The sequence below is a fragment of the Schistocerca gregaria genome, chromosome 6 (assembly GCF_023897955.1).
Source record: "Schistocerca gregaria isolate iqSchGreg1 chromosome 6, iqSchGreg1.2, whole genome shotgun sequence".
Taxonomy (NCBI): domain Eukaryota; kingdom Metazoa; phylum Arthropoda; class Insecta; order Orthoptera; family Acrididae; genus Schistocerca; species Schistocerca gregaria.
Window position 1 is genome coordinate 50,276,027 of NC_064925.1, and position 13,479 is coordinate 50,289,505.

General features: G+C 42.5%; 1 protein-coding gene across 2 annotated transcripts in view; it reads left to right on the forward strand.

The window, feature by feature from the left end:
• The window catches only part of LOC126278446 (uncharacterized), a 46,154-nt gene that overhangs the window by 5,851 nt on the left and 26,824 nt on the right, over positions 1–13,479 (forward strand). The window lies entirely within an intron of this gene.

The window sequence follows — 13,479 nt, forward strand, 5'->3', positions numbered from 1 at the left end:
ACGGCCGAAAGCTACAAAATCGTTTGTGGTACTTCACTGCTAGAGTCGCATGTCGAAGTTCGTGTACGAAACATTTTAGCAACGACGTTCTTAATGTCCTTTATTCTCTAGACTGTGGTTGGTTTGTACTTTCTTGGTGAAAACGCTACAATAGAAATAGCTCCATAACAACGCGAGAAACACCCATGTAGCCCGTAAACCAAATATTCGTTCAGCATTACGCATGAAAGTGGCATTGGGAAAATTATGTACAGCAGACAGGAACTATATTCATCGTAAGTGGTTGCAATGTTCCGCCGAACACGCAAGGAGAATATAAATGTCGATACATTCGAATTCTAGGAGAGTTTCGTCCTCCATCAGCCAAAAGTTTTGCTGACCGTTTGAAACATTTGAAATACAATAGAAAGGCACTTTTCCTCCGCATCTGCCGATCGCACGGAGGAGTTTTTGTAGGCGTGCTCATTCAGGATTTTTAGAGTTGTCAGTCTTCTGACTGGTTTGATGCGGCCCGCCACGAATTTGTCCTGTGCCAACCTCTTTATCTCATAAGAGCTCTTTCAGTTATTTGCTGGCTGTATTATAGTCCCTTCCTCTACAGATTTTGCCCTCTACAGCTCCCTCTAGTACCACGGAAGTCATTCCCTGGTGTCTTAATAGGTATCCTATCATCCTGTCCCTTCTCCTTGTCTGTGTTTTCCACATATTCCCTACTTATCCGGTTTTGCGCAGAACCACCTCATTCCTCACCTTATCAGTCTACCTAATTTTCAACATTCGTCTGAAATGCTTCTGTTCTCTTCCGGTTTACCCAGTTTTTCATTACCATACAATGCTGTGATCCAAACGTACTCAGAAAATTTCTTCCTCAAATTAAGGCCTATGATAGATACTAGTAGACTTCTCCTGGCCAGTCATAAGACTGATTATTCCATTCAGCAGATCATGTAATTCTTCAGTTTCCCTCAGGACAGCGAAGTAATCAGTGAATCGTATCGTTGATATCCTTTCACCGTGAATTTTGATTTCGCTCCTAAAATTTTATTTCCGTCCTTGCTTGCATTGAACAGTAGGGGCGAAAGACCATCCCTGTCTTACACCCACTTCAATTAGAACACTTCGTTCTTGGTCGTCTACTGATTATTTCCCATTGGTTCTTGTACATACTGTATATTATCGGTCTCTCCCTGTAACTTACTCCTATTTTTCTCGGAATTTAGAACATTTTGCACCATTTTAGATTATCGAACGCTTTTTCCAGTTCGACAAATCCTATGAACGTGCCCTAATTTTTCTTCAGTCTTTCTTTTATTATCAACCGCAACGTCAGAATTGCATCTCTGGTGCCTTTACCTTTCCTAAAGCCAAACTGATCATCTAACATAATCTAAATTTTCTTTTCCCTTCTGTATAATATTTTTGTAAGAAACTTGGACGCATGAGCTGTTAAGCTGATTGTGCGATAGTTCTTGCACTTGTCAGCTCTTGCAGTCCTCGGGACTGTGTGAATGACATTTTTCCGAAAGTCGGATGGTATGTCGCCAGATTTTGATTTTACATACTAACTTGAATAGGCTTAGTCCAAATACCCCAAATGGTGTTGGAAATTATTATGAAATTTTAGCTATCCCTTCTGCCTTATTTGAGCTTGCTCGTCCAAAGCTCTCTTAAATTGTCTGATTCTAATGCTGGAGCCTCATCTCTTCTCAATACTCCTGTTTCTTCATCTATAAGACAAATCTTCCCACTCAGAGACCTTAAATGAACTCCTTTCACCTTCCCCCTTTCTCCTCTGCATTTAACAGCGGAATTCCCGTACACTCTTAATGTTACCATCCTTTCTTTTAATTTCACCGAAGTCTGTCTTGACTTTCCTATATGCTGAGTCAGCATATCATTTAGGATAACACTAGAAAAATAATAGTATACTTTTCCTTTTTGGGACGATCTTTAAACGGAACCTAAGAGGATCTCATTTTTGTTGGTTTTCTGCATCCAACAACACAAGTTTGTTCAGAGCCGTCGAACTCAGAAGTAGCAAGTGTGTCCAGTATATCGAATGACGTTTCCTTTATTTCGCACATACGCCGGGTTTGTCGGGGTTAATTTAAGAGGTGCCCCGATGTCCTTCCGTCGCAGCGCCTTTGAATTTTATGAGTGGAGGACTTAGTTTTTACAAAAACACTGCGCTGCATTTAGTTCTGCCTAATATCGGATATATTCTGAAGAGAGCTCCGCATATTCAATAAAATTTCGACAGAGGAGAGGAAATTACCGTACTACTGATTGCAACTTAACAGTATTATCATGGTGGTAGATTGAAAAAGGCAGTGATCTGTCCACAATACTGTCCTGTGTTCCGCAAATACGTTCCACTGTAAAAAGTTGTCTGCTGCATGAAGTGTATTAGTCTTACCACACAGGTATTTGAAGTATCTGGTCGTATTTGCCAGAGTGAAATCTAAACAGGAATGACAAGCTTTCTCGTCTTCTGTGCTTTATTTGCCACGACTATTGGAGACTCTCTTCTAGACTTCTTACGGCATTCTGAACATACCTGCGTCATTTCGGGGCATAGAACGATCGTATTAAGGTCGTTTTTAGTCGTGGTTATCCATATCTTCGGTGGGCGTTATGGGCCCCTGATTCTTTTATGCTTGGTACCGTTCATGTCATACGATTAGGTTCACGGTACATGACGTGCACGTATCGGCATAGGTGGTTCTATTATTCTTGAAGAATCAAGTTAGCCGAGATCTCTAGCAATTTTTATTAAAACTTTCGACAGATCTACGCTGTCATCGGATCTTGTAACAGTTGTACAGCGTTGTTAAAATCCTGGAAGTCACATGTGACGCGTCAAATAAAACGTGGCAGGAAAAATCAGCAGATCACAAAATAACACATACTTAAAACGGACAATATGTTGATGTCCCGGCATACACTAATAGCTTGACACCATTTCAAGCTATACCACTATCTTTATTACACATTTCTTTCAGGGTCACTCTTCCAGACCAACACAGAATCCTTCCAAGCCCGTTTTACAAGGACTTTCTGCTCAGAATCGATTACTCGATTTGAGTCCGCGTCGAGCAGCTGCGTGTAAACCTGGAGCTTCCTTTCGTGTTATGCGTGTGCCTGCTTGCCTGCCTGCTGCAGCGTTCTGAACCGTACGTTAGAGCTAGTCTTATCGCTTGCTTGTGTACATTTCCTTTGACTTCGATAAGCGTTTTCACACGGCAGAAGACACCTGTCAGTGATCTCCATTTCAACCACTAAATTTTTATACTGTTTTTGTCTATCTGTGGAAGCTGTATATATTACCAGTTCGAGGTAAGTAAACCGATCGATCGGTATTACAAGGGCGTTTTCCATATGTAGCTGTCGTTATCAAACCTATGGCCGTTCTTGAAGTTGCAATTTGCTCAGTTTTGGTTTCAGTTGTAGTCCTCTACGTTCTAGCGTTGTGTACAAAGTCTTAAGGTCCTCTTGAATTTCTGGTACAGATCAAAACTATGACGTCAGTTTAAAAGTGTTCTATACAAGAAGTCCCAGGAAGAATGGTAAATATTCAGGGACATGACAGAAATGATTTAGAGCGTAACAGTCTAGTAAACATGGACTCTAAAACGCACACTTAGAGCCATGAGCACTTTCTTAAATACTGTAAAACAAACTCTTCTACTGCAAAGCATTTCTTTCGACATTTTCACAGGTGGTAGTAAAGACCAAAACAACAAAGGCCAGTAAACATGGGATCTAAAGTGCAAAAATTGTCTATGAGCACTTTTCATTTTGGCTGCTGTGGAACCTTCTACTGAAAAAGTACTTGTAGCTCTTAAGGTCTGCATTTCAGAGCCCACGTTTTCTGAAAATTTTGCCTCGAATGATCGTTGGTGTCATCTGTAAACATTGACCACTTCTCATGGGACACGCAGATGATTTTCTGTGGCGTAGTTCCTGACCAGATTAAATAAATGGACTCAAAGCAGATCCTTCGTCAACCAGAACTCTTACCTCGAATTTTTCCGCACCACTCTGCCGAATGTTTCTTAGAGATAAACACAAGATAGTCTTGATTGACATCTTTTTCTTTTTTTTTCATTGTAACACTGTGAATACTGTATAAGTGTCTTTAATCGCTGATGAAACTGCACTGATTGGATGTAGTTTCGTTACCTTATTCAATCTATTTTCAAGCATTGTTTCCTACAGGTTCAGTTTAGCGATGCTAATTTTACTGTAAGATAGCTTTCACAGTCAATTGGTATTTTTCGCTGGTGCGGCTAATAATGATTGAGAATTTTTATGGCTTAAACAAGCATCTAGGTGGGATGTGTTTTCACAAAATGGAGGATGAGCGTGAGAGGCGAAAAACGTAAAATTTTCGTTCCCCTCTTATCTAATCTTTGTCTGCCATAAGATTGTGCAGAACTTGCTTCTTTTCTCGCGAAGTGTAAAATGGTATTCATCTTTGATTTTTACTTGGATTTCACTTTCAAAATTGTCATCCGCAAATGTATGGGCAAGACTCACTAAAAACACTGATCTTATTCTTTGCATCTGTAACAGCCACCTTGGTTCATCATACGTACCATCTCTTTACATATGACTCAAACGAATATTTTAGTTTCTCATTCTTTCGAGAATGATTTTTAATGAAATGTGGCAATACGACAAATTCTTTAGGAGTAAAACTACATTGGTTTTTTTCGTTGCCATTGGATTTGCAGTCAGTATCACTGAGTACTTCTGCCATTCTCAACCAAATGTCTACACAATTTACACGCTCGTTTAAAAGTGTAACCTCCAATTCCCACTCCACATAATCATAGGATGTTTTCTGTAGATGACCGCAGTTGGCATCTGTTCTTTCTCTACTGCAAAGAGAGATAAATTCACTGGGTGCGCGTCACTTCATTGCTCGAACAACTATTTTTTAGAGTTAAAAATAGTTAAAACTATGATTCCCAACCTCCCGTTTTTGGTAAAAGGTACTGCTAAACGCTAATAAGAGCTTACGTTTATAACAAAGCCTTGAATCCAGATTCCTCTTCAAAGAGCTGCGTCGATAATAAGACGGCAACATTTCGATCATGCGTTGTACGCGCGTCGCCGTTAAGATCGCGCACACCCAACGGCCGACGCCGCTGCCCGATTATTACACTGTCAGTTTCCTTTGACAAAGATTTTTGACGTGGGTACACTGTCATATTTTTCTCCAAATTTCAAGATGGCGGACAAATTGTTATGCGTTGCAGTTGCTAGTACAATTTCATTGTGTATTTGGAAGAAAAGCTGCGGAGAAAAATACTTGGATGATTCATTAAGTATTACGTCGAGACAGTGAAAGCTTTCAGCTAAATTTAAGAGCTGCAAGTGGAGGAAGTAAAGTCTTAATGTATAAATTACTTACGTATGGATGAAAGTGTAAGTCAGTATTTTTTCAGTAAAGTGGCTTCTCATATTACAAAACAAAATACTCTCTGGAGAAATGCTATACGTGCAGAAGACAGGCAAATTGTGACACTGCGATTTCTTGATAGATGATGGAGCTACAATAGTCTAAAACACAGCACTCGAATAACACATTGCACATTAACCAAAATAATTCCAGAAACGTGAAGTGATTTATAAATCACTAAAGGGAATATGCGGAAGCAAATAAATGTTTAGTACACCATATGGGCAGTAAGAACTACTTTTAACTTTGAATAATTTAGTTAATGGAATTAATGTTAAAACTATAAAATTAAAAAGTACGGAACAGATAAAAGCGCTTCAACTTCTGGCAACCAGAGTTCAAATCATAAAGTAGGATAGAAATCTACAGAAAGAATTATTTTAGTGTGACCACATGCTCTATTTCTGCTTGCTGAATAGCTACCTGGATGATTCCAGATGTAGAGATGGATGGCTGTAGCTGTGATTGTGGACATGAAGTCGCCTGCAGCACATTTCACCTGCCCATCAACACACAGTTAATAGCATGTCCTTTGCCCCCTTGCTCACTCCCCCACCCTAGTCGTAGCAAGTTATTAAAAAAGGTAGGATCTCGCGTCCGTCGGCCGTCGTCATTTGATTGTTGCCGACTTAAGTGGTGGGCCTTAATAAAAATTTCATTCAAATTTGATTTACGATTAAATGCTTTCCTGAAGTTCACCTTTTAACAATATTAATCTTAAATTATTTGTTACGTTAATGAGCGTTAGACTCACTGAATCTTAAAACATGAGCATATAAATTGAACAATGGAATAAAATTTCCTCGGCTAGTCAGTTCACTTTAAAGCAAAAAATCCTTAGTTATTAATTACAATTGCGGCCCACACACACACACGCGAGTGGGTTTTTTCTTACCTCCGTTAACCATTGCATTGCACGCGTAGTTCTGGTCCTGGCTCTGGCCCTCGGCTATGCTGCTGAAAATAATCTTAAAGCTACGTATTTTCTGCAACTTCGTGCGGCTGTGGAGAAAAATGTATATTATGTTAATAGCGGGAGAGATTTTCGCTTCCGTTAATTTTTTTTATAAGTTAATATCGCCACGAAATGGCGTCGTTGGCTGCATCGGCCGTTGCGATTGTTGAACTGTAAATTACTTGAATGCAGGTTAATTCAAGGAAGGCGGACATGAAATCGGGATCAGCTCTTACAAATTAAAAGTGCACAATAATATTAAATCAATATATTATCAGCTTAATTCATACAAATATGCTTACATTTGCCAGCACTCGCAAGATGTCCGTCTACACACAACCAAGACAAGAGAAGTGAAGGCAACTAAAAAATAAACAAAGAGCGTATCTTGTCTCTTTAGGTCATTTTGTTACATTTCTTTGCCCTCAAAACTTAGAGAAGTTATTATTATACGGAGGAAAAATTTGTTCGCCTGAGCGGCTAGTGTCCACTTATTATTAAAATTTTAAAAGTCTCTTATAAATACCGTTTTCTAAGTCTTTTCGTAATATAGCACTTGGGACGCTATAAGGAACACATTAACTTTGAAGCCATGTTTATAAACACATTACAGAGATGTCAAATAGCTGTAGCGACGCCAGCGCTCGAAGCGGTTGCATTTCACATTGCAAAGAACAGAAGACGAACGACTTCTATGGTCAAATCTACCGCGAGACCCTAGATTTGATCATATTTGACGACAGGCGAGTTTTGACAAAGTTCCCTAACACACCAAATTTCTTTGACAAAAATATTTGAAGTATTCTATGAACTTTGACAAAGAAATATGACATTGTAATGCCGGCCTTACATCGGCCAGCAGTTTGCCCACACTGCATCACACCTTAGTTTTTGATACATTAGCCTGTAATCTATTATATCAAGGAACTTAGAATCTATTTTAACCTCCTTGGGTCGGATGGAGGCCGCGACGTCACTATGCTCGGAGACTGGTGTTACCATCATCATGGTAAAATAAATCATAGCCCGCACAGAAAGATTTGTACCCGACTTCCCGCGCGCCATCCGTAGTGGAATAGTCCGAAAGTGGTTCGATGAACCCTCTGCCACGTACTCAATTGTGAATTTCAGATTGTGACGCAAACTCAATAAATAAAATTCGGAACACTATATTATATACACGCGAATGTAATACTGCACTTTGAGTAAGAATGTGTGCATAAACACAGGATCTGAACTTCATCTGAACTGACTGACAATCCGGAAACGCAATTCCTTGACTGAATGATCCTACTGTGTGAAAATTGTGATTGTTGAACTGGTGATAACACATTTTAATTGCTTTTCTCGTGGCAACAAAAACTTTGTAGTACTCGAAAGTGGTGAACCTTAAAATGCAGCTCAGCTGCAAGGAGACTAAAGAAAAACCCTGCCGAGTGCGAAGCAAGGTCTGTGAGGGTTGGTAAACCTACGGCGTAGCTAAAATCGCGGGTATGTCGACCCAAATATGACATCTTCTGACTCTGAAGCTTAGGTTCCAAACGAGCAGGGTCCTTAAGTCTCCAATAAACATCGTCGAGACATTGTCACCTGTAGTAAGTTTGTCCTAGAAGGAAGTGTACTTTGTTGACCATCCTGTCTGCACAGCGGACATACCGTCCATAGAGATAGTCACCTCATGGCGTGAGCGGCTGAGTTCTACATTAGTATCTACACTGGTTGGTTCCTTTTAATTCTCGCTAACAAGCGACCCCTCTTGTGCGAGGTCGCAAAACGCCAATGATGTTTACGACATTCGACACCCTACATGTTCAACATGCAGCCACAATATTCGCTGCTAATGGCAACAGACGAGGGGACTAGAGGTATCCAATGGCGAGCGCAGCATGGGGCTACGCAGCGTAGTTGATCTGCCTAGTTGACGAATAACTCGAAAGTGCCACAGCGCTAGTGGTGTCGACACATTGCATTGTATGTACAACAGCTGCCGAAGTTGACATTTCGTCAGAAGTGACCTAAGCAGTTCCGCAGAGTGAGAAAAAAGTGGCAGGTGAAATACTAGCGTTTTTGCAAAATGAGTCAGTGGAACGTGTTGTCGTATACGCTAGACTCTGCGGACAATGCACTTGAGTGAAATGACACGAGCATAACAAGTGAAAGTGATAATAAAACAGGTGTAAAGGCCAAGTACTTTGTCATCCTTGGCGGACAGGGGGCCACAAATAGTCTCCAATGAAACTTAGTTAAAGGAGCGGAACTTGATATAATTATGTAAATGGAAGATCATCCGAAGCATAAGAACAGACTTGGGATCAGCCTGCAGCAATATGACCCTGTAGCGCAAAAGACAAACGGATATTCAAGGGAGGACAAGGTGCATTGCCCACGAAAACCGCTGCTTGCTAGTTTCAAAGATGCTCGATACCTTTTACAGGAAGTGCGTGATGGAGGCCTACTACGTTAGCATATCAACCTGCGCATGGCATGGATTACAGTGATTTCAAGGGAAGCAGAGGATGGTTGCATAGCTTCAGTGCTACAGATTAGGAATGTGTAAAATAACGAAATTTCAAACAAAACGTCATCTTTATGATGCACAGCAGACCGCAGGATCGGACCGAAAATTTGTAGATGCGACTAACTCACCCCATCGTTCAGTAAGGAATTTGTCAACTCCGACCAATTGGAATTTGAGGAAGACATGCACATGACAGGAACCCTGGAAAATAAAGGCACCAAGAGTTGTATCCAGATAAGCTCTCGCCAATGCCTTAGCGCATTCATGTTCAATATAATGCCGACTGTTAACATGGATGGTAAATTGGATGGAAAGTTACTGTGCAGCTAGAAGTTGGAGGTGCTCTGCCCCCCTACGATTCTTTCTCGTGTGCGTCATCTTGTAGCGGCAGTAGGGAATATTTATGCCACAGAAACCGAGTGGGATAATGGGCGTAAGAGAACTTCAGCTATGGTGTGAGTACTGCGTTTGGCCAGGGTCTGGTCAAAATAATTTGAATTTCCTCGATTCCTGGTCTGAGTATAAAAATCGTGCTACTTTAGAGCAAACTATCCCTCCTGAAGGGTCTGTCATTGCAATGTATACCACCTGAAACAACTGGATTCATTGAGCCTCCGATATTTTCTCCCTGCGTATAGAACATAATATCGCACTATCTACCGCTGCGCCTGGATAGCTAGTGTCACGATAAGCTCTGTTTCGCACTCTGTCTCAAGCCGCCACACACCATTTCATCACTATGTTACACCAACATTATTCTGTGGCTTCTTTAATATTGGATACCTTGCTGAACGTCTTGCACAGTTTGTAACTCCCAAGAAGTTCGCCTTCGATCTTGACGGTGCGAGTCTTTATCACTGTGTGACGCCGTTTTTCATTCAGCTTCCATGGTGCAAGTTAATGGTTTGTTTAGAGCGTTTATTGGAAGTCGACGATGTCCATTTTGTGAAGTGTAATACATACATCCCATAAAACGTCGATCTCTGCACCTCCTGGATACTCATTTTCTGTCGCCTTCCTGATGTACTTGGTCACTAGCAGCTGCAATTTTTTTTATAGTTGTTAACGCAGTACTTTCAACTGAGCCTTGCTAAAGACTGAACTTGCAACCTCGCAGTGAAGGGATTCCTTTAAAGACTAGGACCCTAAGGGCTTTCCACACAGTTTCTACACTGCTTAGCAAGAAAACAGCGTTACTCACAGTACAGCAAATAATTTTTCAGACTTCAGAGAACATAGAAAATTCTATTACTGAGGCAGTTTGTCTTCAATGAACTTTATTTTAAATACTGACATGCACGAGTTCTGTGTTACACGATCGTCTCTTTCCGGAACCAAACATACCACGACAACTTTATGCGAATTTATTGGTGAATGTGCAGCATGTCCCAGAACCCAGAATAACTTCAACGCTGAGACGTATCGACTAGTAGAAGTCAAATGTAGCGAAAGCCCTGATCACGTATGTTGGATACCAGAGCCACACGACTTAGCCTCCTGTTTACATCAAAATAATTAATTATCTTCCGGTTATAGAGTGCGTTCCATAAGACAAGAATTGATTAATATGCAGATACTGTACGGCGGTGTCGCTATGGTACACTCTTTCTGGGGATCCTCGGTTATACGTCCATATTACTCTCTTAAAATGTTGTTTGTGACTCCCTAACCTTCGTATTTTCTGGTCGAATAGTAGTATGTTACCTAATTGGATGTTCTGTCGGTATAAAGTTAGTTTGCATATCCTTTTTCCCTACAATAGGAATACATATTTCGCATTGAAACATTCGTTAATTTTTTCACGTTCCATGCCTTAACTGCATGGATTATCCGAGCCAAATCCACGGCCACACACAGTGCTGTATTTCGTCGTTCCTGCGTCACAGTCTGCACTTGTACACACAGTGTACTTATACTGAAGAGCCAAAGAAACTGGTACACCTGCCAAATATTGTGTAAGGCCCCCGTGAGCAAGCGGAAGTGCCGCAGCGCGACGTGGCATGGATTCAAACAAATGTCTGAAGTAGTGCTGCAGGGTATCGACACAATGAATCCTGCATGGCTGTCCGCAAATCTGTAAGAGTAAGAAGGGGATGGAGATCTCTTCTGAACAGCACGTTACAAGGCATCCCAGATATGCTCAATATACATGTCTGGCGAGTTTGGTGGCCAGCGGAAGTGTTTGAACCCAGAAATGTGTTCTTGGAGCCACTTTGTAGCATTTCTGGATGTGTGGGGTGTAGCACTGTTCTGCTGGAATTTCCCAAGTCTGTCGGAATGCACAATGGACATAGTGATGCAGTTCATCAGACGGGACGTTAATGTGCGTGTCACCTGTCAGTGTCATATCTGGACGTATCATGGGTCCCATATCACTCAAACTGCACACGCCCCCACCATTAGAGCCTCCACCAGCTTGCACATCCCCTGTTGAGATGCAGGGTCCATGAATTCGAGTTCTTCATACTTGTGCACGCCTATCCGTTCGATGCAATATGAGACTCGTTCGACCAGACGAAATGTTTCCAGTCATAAACAGTCCAATGTCGGTGTTGACAGGCTCAGACGAGGTATAAAGCTTTGTCATGCAGTCAATGGTACAGGAGTGGTCCTTCGGCTCCGAAAGCCCATATCGACAATGTTTCGTTGAATGGTTCGCACGCTGACACTTGTTGATGGCGTAGCATGGAAATCTGCAGCAATTCGCGGATGGGTTGCATTTCAGTCACGTTGAACGAGTCTCTTCAGTTGTCGTTGGCCCCATTCTTGCAGGATCTTTTTCCGGCCGCAGCGATGTCGGAGATTTGATGTTTTACCAGATTCTTGATATCCACGGTACACCCGTGAAAAGATCGTACGGGAAAATCCCCACTTCATCACTACCTTGGAGATGTGTCCCATCGCACGTGCGCCGACTATAACAGCACACTCAAACTCAAATCTTGATAACCTGCTGTTCTAGCAGCAGTAACCGATCTAACAACTGTGCCTAGAACTTGTTTCCTATAGGCGTTGAAAAAAGGCTTTCACGACCAGATGACATAGCTGCTGGTAAACCTTTCGGGATCTGAGGTCGTGGTCTAAGAAACTGCTCTGCTCCTGACGTTTCGTCCAGGACTTTGCTGGACATCGTCACAAGCACTTGGACTATGGTTGTCAAGTTCATGGTTCGGCTGCTCCTTCCACACTGCACCAGTTGGATCTGGTCCGCCATCGTGGTATCCATTTGGCCACTGGTGCCTTCCCTACTAGCCCTGTTGATAGTCTTCTGGTTGAAGCTGGGATCCCCCCCCCCCCCCCTTTTCTGTTCGGTGGTCCCAAATTCTGGTGTCTTATGCACTCAGTGTCCAGTCCTCCTTCATTCAACCTTCCTATTTTATCCTGTTCCCAGACCATGGACGTCACGCACCTGATTCTCGCAGGCGGGTTTACCGGTTGGGCTCCGCCTTGCGTCTCTTTGCCGTGATTTTCAGCTTCCTTCTTTGTCTCCCACACTCCCTCCCTAACACCCCCCCCCCCCTCTCACCCTTGGTTAGTTCCTCGGCCCTGAATCTCCGCTGAGGTCCGAAAGAGTCCATTCTCCCGATGGTGTTCCGCTGTTTCTTCCACCGAATTTTATGGGAGTTTTTTACATTGATGGCTCTAAATCTGCTGATCGTGTGGGATATGCCTTCACGTCCTCTGTTGGCACGGAAAACCATCTCCAGCCACCTACATGTGGGGTGTTTACTGTGGAATTGATGGCAATTTCCCAGGCCCTTACCTTTATTAAACAGTCCAACACCACAGTGTTTTGTTATGTACACTCAGAGTGGCGTTCTGGCCATTGACCGGTATTTTTCTCGCCATCCCTTGGTCTCTGCCATCCAGGACTATCTCGCCGATCTTCACTGCGCTTCTTGTTCCGTTCACTACCTTTGGGTCCCTGGCCATGTGGGTATCCCAAGTAATCTTGCTGATCGTTTGGTTGGGGGAGCAGTCACTTACACCCCCCCCCCCTTTCTGTAATCCCTCCTGCAGGGGATTTACAGCTTCACATCAAATCCCACTTCGCACAATTATGGGCCAACTCTTGAGTCTACCTCCCTAAACAAACTTCTTGCGGTTATAGTGACACAAGTCCCATGGCGTTCTTCCTTTCGCCTTTTCCGAAAGGCTTCAACCATCCTGTGTCGTCTCTGCATCGGCCATACCAGGCTGACCCATGGTTTCCTTTTGCTTAATGAGCCACCCCCACTTTGTGGTTGTGGAGCCTTCCAGTCAGTAGCCCACATTTTGGTGGAATGCCTCCTTCTTTTGGCTCTGCGTACTAAGTACAGACTTCCCCGCACTTTACCTTTAATGTTGGCTGACGATTCCCAGATGGTCGAACTAGTTCTTAGTTTCCTCCGTGAAAGTGGTTTTTATTCTCAGCTTTAAGTTTTTAATCACACTGTGGTGTTGGGGCAGGGAGGTGAGGGTTGGCGTGTCTCCCACTGTAAGCTGTGTTTGGGGATTCCCGACTCTCCTCCCTGGCCAAGATTCCCTTTTCTTTCTGTT